Source organism: Nicotiana tabacum, chromosome 16 (assembly GCF_000715075.1).
Source record: "Nicotiana tabacum cultivar K326 chromosome 16, ASM71507v2, whole genome shotgun sequence".
Classification (NCBI taxonomy): Eukaryota; Viridiplantae; Streptophyta; class Magnoliopsida; order Solanales; family Solanaceae; genus Nicotiana; species Nicotiana tabacum.
This window is the reverse complement of record NC_134095.1, coordinates 37555584-37563083: the sequence shown is the minus strand read 5'-3', so window position 1 is coordinate 37563083 and position 7500 is coordinate 37555584.

Sequence of the window (7500 nt, the reverse complement as noted above, 5' to 3'; positions counted from 1 at the left end):
ATAATTACTCCTATTTTTTTTTTTTTGTAAAAACGAAGAATTTAATTCGATTTTCTCTCCTATTTACACAGGGGAAAACCGGTCGTTAAGATAGAGTCGGTGTCGGTTGTGGGCACATGGCCAAAGCTAAAGGAGTCCTTTTAGGACAAGGGCTTTTCTTCGATTTTTTAATAAAGACGAGTTTTGACTCCTTTTTTATATTTTCGATTTTCCATTATAAAATTTGAAGTTATAAGAAAGGGTCATTAAACTTATCGAATTAACTTCTCATTGATGGCGAAACCTAGAAATCGATCACTGATCCAATTTGAGTACCTCTGCAGGATAGACCTCAACAGAAAACTGAAGAGTAACGGCAGCAAGTGATTGAGTTCAGTAGTTCCTCATATAAAATTATTGACTCTAGAGATATAGTAATATGGAGAAGACAAAATTGTTTCAAGCACCGACAGAACCGGAGTACGACTACGGCTATGAAAAGCTTATCGAAAGAGGAGGAAAGAGCGTAAACTCGACTCTAAAAGTTTCAGTTGCCTCCCTCTCTCCGCCCTATAACTGAAAAAAGGAGCACGGCGAAAAGCCAACCTGATTTTTTTTTATTCGTTTGACGAGGGAAGACCTTAAGTACTGAATTAATTTAATTACACCTATATCGCGAAAAAGAGCTGCTCTAGCTTTAGCGCGCACCCTTTCTCCTATGAGGAAAGTGACTCTTTCCGATTCATGTCTGGCCCTTCCTGGATCTGGATCACAGTACAAAGGATCATACATTTTAGGCACGTATTCTTTTTTAGTATCATCATTACACAATCTAGTCCTTGTTTCAAGTATATCGAGAGAAAAAGATTCCTTGTCTAGAACTTCAAGTCGATTTAAAAATTCCTTATTCAGATTATTACTTTTTTCTTTGTTGGTAGAAATCCACTGATTGTCCAGTTCATTAGGGAGTGTTTTTTGGAGTGTCACTTAGTCATCTCTGCCTCGCTGCGGGTCAGCACCTCCGAAAGAAACGGAGGACTTCATTCAGTGACCCCGCGATCGCCCTCTGAACGATCAGAATAAGGTAAAGCTTGAAGATAAGTTTTGTACTCAATTAATTTCTCAGTCCCTCTAGTCGGGTGGGCGCCGGCCGGTTTTTCGACCAGATCCCCCTAAAAACCGTACGTGCGGGTCTCCCCGCATGCGGCTCACGCCATTCGAGGTGGCCCAGCCCAGCATTCATTCGCAAATCCTGTAGTGAAATTGAGACTGCTCAACCTCGGAAGCTAATTCGCGTGTAGGCAGCGCTGTCTGTCGTACCGTTGACTCTATCTATTCATGGAATTTTCTTTATTTCATTTTCGATTGTCTAATGTTTTTTCACCCGGAGAACTTATTGGATTGTTGCGAGCAGAACGAATGGGGCGCGCTTTGGAAGAAGCGATCTGTTACCGAGTCGTCTTATTGGGAATAACAAGAGCATCTCTCAATACTCAAAGTTTCATATCTGAAGCGAGTTTTCAAGAAACTGCTCGAGTTTTAGCAAAAGCGGCTCTCCGGGGTCGTATCGATTGGTTGAAAGGCCTGAAAGAGAACGTTGTTTTGGGGGGGTGATACCCGTTGGTACCGGATTCAAGGGATTAGTGCACCCTTCAAAACAACATTTCGATTTCTAGGTTTCGTCGTAAACCTAATTGGTTATTTCCAATTACGTAAATCAATAGTTCAAACCGCACTCAAAGGTAGGGCATTTCCCATTTTTATAGGAACTTCTGTACCATTTTGATTTTGTATTTGTTTAAAATTGTAGAAATAGAACTTGTTTCTTCTTCTTGCTAATGTTACGAATCCCTTGGTGGATAAGTCCGACGACTCAGCAGCAGTGCGGAATTGAGTTTCTTGTCTGGTGGATCTGATCTATAGTTAGGGGCAATAAAACTAGGGTTTGAAAACCCCAATTTGGGGTAGGTAAGAATCATCAACAGATATGCTTTTCTCCTCGGTCCACAGAGACAAAATGTAGGACTGGTGCCAACAATTCATCAGACTCACTAAGTCGGGATCACTAACTAATACTAATCTAATATAATAGTCTAATATATCTAATATAATAGAAAATACTAATATAATAGAAAAGAACTGTCTTTTCTGTATACTTTCCCCGGTTCCGTTGCTACCGCGGGCTTTACGCAATCGATCGGATTAGATAGATATCCCTTCAACATAGGTCATCGAAAGGATCTCGGAGACCCATGCCGGGGAAAGTACCTCACCCTCACCTTTCTACATTTATTATTATATAGAATTTCCCCGGGTCTCTATAAAACAGAATGAAAAGCCCGGGTGGAAGCACAAACAAAAGGAGAGAGAAAAAGTAGAAAAGAAAGGGGGGAAGAAGTCTAGTGCTAGTTCTTACTAAGACTTCTTTATCTAACTTTCATTTTTGAGTGGTTTCTTTGTTCTCTTATTTGGATTGAAAGAAAGAAAAAACTTCCCTTTCTTTCTCTTCTCCCTGGACGTTCATACTTTGTTCTGTAGTCTTTCAATTACCATATAGTTTCTATAATTATAATAAAGGCTATAGGTCATCGGTTGTGACGTTTACGAAGGGTCAACCCCTCGGATTTTTTAGTTCTTGGCCTCTATTCACACTTAAACATCATATGCTTGTGTGGATAGCTACTGAAAGGGTGTATGGCACGACGAAGCTTTGCGACTATGCCATTCTTGGCGACGGTGATCGCCGACGAGAACGAGCTAGAACACGGGTGGAGGCTATCAATCCGATTTCATAACTAGTTGGTACGTTCGAATAATAAAAAGAAGTTCTCTTTCTAATCCTATTTAGATTCTGTCGGGTGAATACAATCAAATACAATCAAACAGAATCCAATTCTGATGCAAAAATTCAAATTCAAAAATGAAATAGAAAAGATACAAAATCAAAAAATCAATAAACCAACACCACTGCATTGCGCTCGAACAGTTGAGCGGCCGCCGGCCAGCAACTTCCGTGCACAGATATAGATTCATTCTTCGTACCTGGTCCAGCCTCACAACCCTTCGCGGGTTGGTAAGAAGTCAGTCTTGTTTGGTAAGACGGAATTGGACAAAGAAAAGAGAGTGCTCGGGGGCGGAAAACGAATCGACATCTCGATGTGATACAGCCCTTTCTATTTTTGTTGGGAAACAATGGTCTGTCTCGTCTAGTTGGTCTCCTTCTTGGCATCAAGAGTCGTGATTGGTCAATAAAAATCGATTTCAATGCCAATATTGGCATGTTGGGAACAATGAAAGAAATAACTGATTAGTCTTTCTACTGTAGGTATTATTTTTTTCTTTCAAAAAATAATAAAGAAAGACTCATGGTAACCATTCGAGCTGACGAAATTAGTAATATTATCCGTGAACGTATTGAACAATATAATAGAGAAGTAAAGATTGTAAATACCGGTACCGTACTTCAAGTAGGCGACGGCATTGCTCGTATTCACGGTCTTGATGAAGTAATGGCGGGCAAAAATAGTTTAGTTCTAAACTCCTTTCTTTTTCCATTTAGCTTTTATTGTTTGTTTGGGTTTGTAACTATGTGACCACTGGAAGTGGAAGAGCTATTTGATGAGACTTCATCAGATGATTGTACAAGAAGGAACTAGATAGATTAGAGAGAAAAAAAGAACAGATGAGAAAAAATGATAATGATAAATAAATAAAGGAATTTTGGATTGGGTCAGGAATCCAAGTTTGGGGCGGGTGGTCCGAATAGTGAATTTTTCAAAAACATGATCAGAAAAATGAGAAAAATGGAGTTTTTGAAAAGAAAAAGAAATCCATTTTATCATTTAGACGAAAAAAATATTATGATTCTTAAGAACTCAACGGGCCCTTCCCCTTCGAATCAAACAAACAAAGAAGGGAATTCTGTTGAGTTCTTACGCTTTCATGTTGACGACTCAATGCAATGAATTGTTTCAAGACCGACTCGAATTGCTTTTTTTCTTTTATTGAATTGATCCCACCAGAACAAAATTCACTTGATTGATACATGTACATACACCTAGCAATTCAACATAAAATTCAAGATATTTCATCGAATCATGGAATGAAGAGATTCTACTTGTCTCCTGAACTAAATTCTTGGAGAAAAAAGAATTTTCTTCTTGATCCCGCTTACTAGATTTCTCGTTTGTTAATTTCCTGTCTTGGTGGGAGGGAGATAAGGATATCTCGTCTTAACAATGAATCAAATGAAAGTGAAAGAAATAGAATTTCACACCTTTTTCCTTTTCTGACGGACCAATCATTCCCTGCAAAAATCCTACTCTTCCTTATTATTTCTATTTTTTGTATTTATTACTTTTCACTCGTAGTGTGGGGAAGAAGTGGACTCTAGGGGTCCTACTAATTGAGTTAAGGAAGCAAACTGTATCAATATCAATTGCTTTCGAGATCGTTCTGCAACACGTTTTGAACAAAATCAAAATATCTTCATTTTGAAATTCCATTGGACTCGACTGGAGTAATGTATTATAGGAATCATCCTCTGTAGCACAAAATGTACTTCTAAGTAATTGCCCCATAGATCCTATATCTATCTATATGAAGAAGAAATCATGTAACGAAGGGGATTCTTATTTGTACAAATGGTACTTCGAGCTTGGAACGAGCATGAAGAGATTAACGATACTTCTTTATCTTTTGAGTTGTTCTGCCGGATCGGTCGCTCAAGATCTTTGGTCTTTATCCGGACCCGATGAAAAAAATGGGATCACTTCTTATGGACTCGTTGAGAATGATTCTGATCTAGTTCATGGCCTATTAGAAGTAGAAGGCGCTCTGGTGGGATCTTCACGGACAGAAAAGACGGGAATGTAAATAGAAAACATCCCCTGGGAAAGCCTCACGACCTGGTGGTCGGCGTAACAATAATGACATTTGTCGATATGCTACCGCCTGTTTACTAAGATCATCATAGATTATTAATGCGTGCATTCCATTATCGCGGAAATATTCCCCCATGGCACACCCAGAATATGGGGCCAAAAATTGTAGAGGAGCTTTCAGTTATTCTTTTCCCCCTTCCTAGTCTATTAATAACAAAACGGATTTTTCCAATGTATAAAATAAAAATTCCAATGGCTTTGGCTACTCTAACCTTCCCGACCACGATTTTTTCTTTTTTTTTTTTAGGTATTTCACTGCGAAATAAGAAAGAAATAAAAAATTGTATTTTCCTAGGTATCAAAAATCTAGTAAATAAAAGAAATCAAAAAATAAATAGTGGGTTCCTTCGTTTCTATGGTTACTTCTTAAACGGTGAGGCCAACTAAAGTGCTCTATACTTCTTCACTACTCGTACAGGGAAGGTGGAAGAAATGAAGTCTCTCTTTTTTTTGGGGGGAGCAGAGCAGTCAAAGAATGAACCAAACCAAATGATTGTTCTAGAATGGCTATTCCTCACAATTGCTCCTTGTGATGCAGCGGAACCATGGCAATTAGGATCTCAAGACGCAGCAACACCTATAATGCAAGGAATAACAGACTTACATCACGATGTCTTTTTCTTCGTTATTCTGATTTTGGTTTTCGTATCATGGATCTTGGGTCGCGCTTTATGGCATCGAAATGTTAGCTGGAATGTGATTGTTGTTTCTGATTTTTTTCTTCGATGAATCATTTTTTTTTCAAAAACGGAATCGAGATGCGAAAGAATCTATATTCCCTATCTCGTATTCTCTATCCCCTAAATTAGCCTAATTAGATTCCATTTTCTTTTTTGTGGATTTCTTGACTTTTCGCCAAGAGGGGATTTTTGGTACTAATTAAATTCACTAAGTCTCTTAATTCTTAATCAATGAGTTAGGCTAAAATATCAAAAAATAGGAGCAAAAACTTGACTTAATCTGGACTTGTTTGGCTTTGTGCCTGGTTGGGAAGTGTCTCTGTCCTTTTCACTTCTTATTACTCCTTTCGTTCACTTTTTCTAACATTTCTAGTACCAACTAATTCATTCGGGCGAGACATCTTACGATGTCATGATGCGCCCATTCCTATGGCCATTCCTTTAATACTTCTGGCTCTCGGGAGTCTCTTTGTAGGATACTTGGCCAAAGTGTGACCTGTTAGCCCATAAGTAAGTACTGTGACGAAGCGGCTGTTCGCACCTGACTGTGATAGCCCTCTCAATACCTTATTGGAGCTTTGTAACTAGTGGCCGATTTCCCGTCGCGTCAGCCTTTTCCCAGTGCGCGGAGCCCCAACGAGGAAGGTGTTAGTGCTTTATCATTGGGTCAATAATGCTAATCCCTCTTTTTGTGCTACTCCTAGGGCGGGAAGAAGATAAGAAAACAATGCTAGCCTTAGCGCAGAAGATAAATCATTGAACCTTAGGTCACTACCGAGCAGCAATGTAGGATCATAACTGCCTCTACTGCGGTGACGATACTGTAGGGGAGGTCCTGCGGAAAAATAGCTCGACGCCAGGATGATAAAAAGCTTAACACCTCTCATTCTTATTACTTTTTCAATATGAAAACGAAAAAAAAAAGTAAAAAAGAAAAATTGGGTTGCGCTATATATATGAAAGAGTATACAATAATGATGTATTTGGCAAATCAAATACCATGGTCTAATAATCAAACATTCTGATTAGTTGATAATATTAGTATTAGTTGGAAATTTTGTGAAAGATTCCTGTGAAAAGTTTCATTAACACGGAATTCGTCCACTTTTTTTTACTACCCAGGGTTTCGATACATTTCGCAATCGAGAAATCTCTACTGGCGCGGGTGCTATCCGAGAACAATTAGCCGATCTAGATTTACGAATTATTATAGAGAATTCGTTGGTAGAATGGGAAGAATTGGGGGAAGAAGGGCACACAGGGAATGAATGGGAAGATCGAAAAGTTGGAAGAAGAAAGGACTTTTTGGTTAGACGCGTGGAATTGGCTAAGCATTTTATTCGAACAAATATAGAGCCAACTGTCTTTTTCCTTCGATCCGTGGAAAGATATACTCTGGGGTTTTAGATTTATTTATATGAAGTATGAAGGAAAGGGATCGCTTGGTCCTTGAAGAGTTCTTTCAAAACAAAGGATTGATTGAATTGTCTCTTTTCAACCGAGGAACAAAACAAGATCATTTCGTTCCATTTTTAGTAAAATAGTGAAGGATATTCCATTAGTAATGAAAAAAGGGGTGGAGGGGATCCGTATATGTTGTTCAGGTCGATTAGAAGGTGCAGAAATAGCTAGAACTGAATGCGGAAAGTATGGAAAAACATCTCGTAATGTATTTAACCAGAAAATAGATTATGCTCCTGCGGAAGTATCTACTCGTTACGGAATCTCAGGTGTCAAAGTGTGGATTTCCTATAGTAAAAAAAAAAGGGACGGCTAACTTAACTTGAATCTGTTCTCTTTAGTTTTTCACTAAGCCTCATCTGAGTGCTATATACATAGCTCCTTGATTACTTATCAAATAAAATGAACATTCTTTAAGAACTTTTTCTCCCGATCTT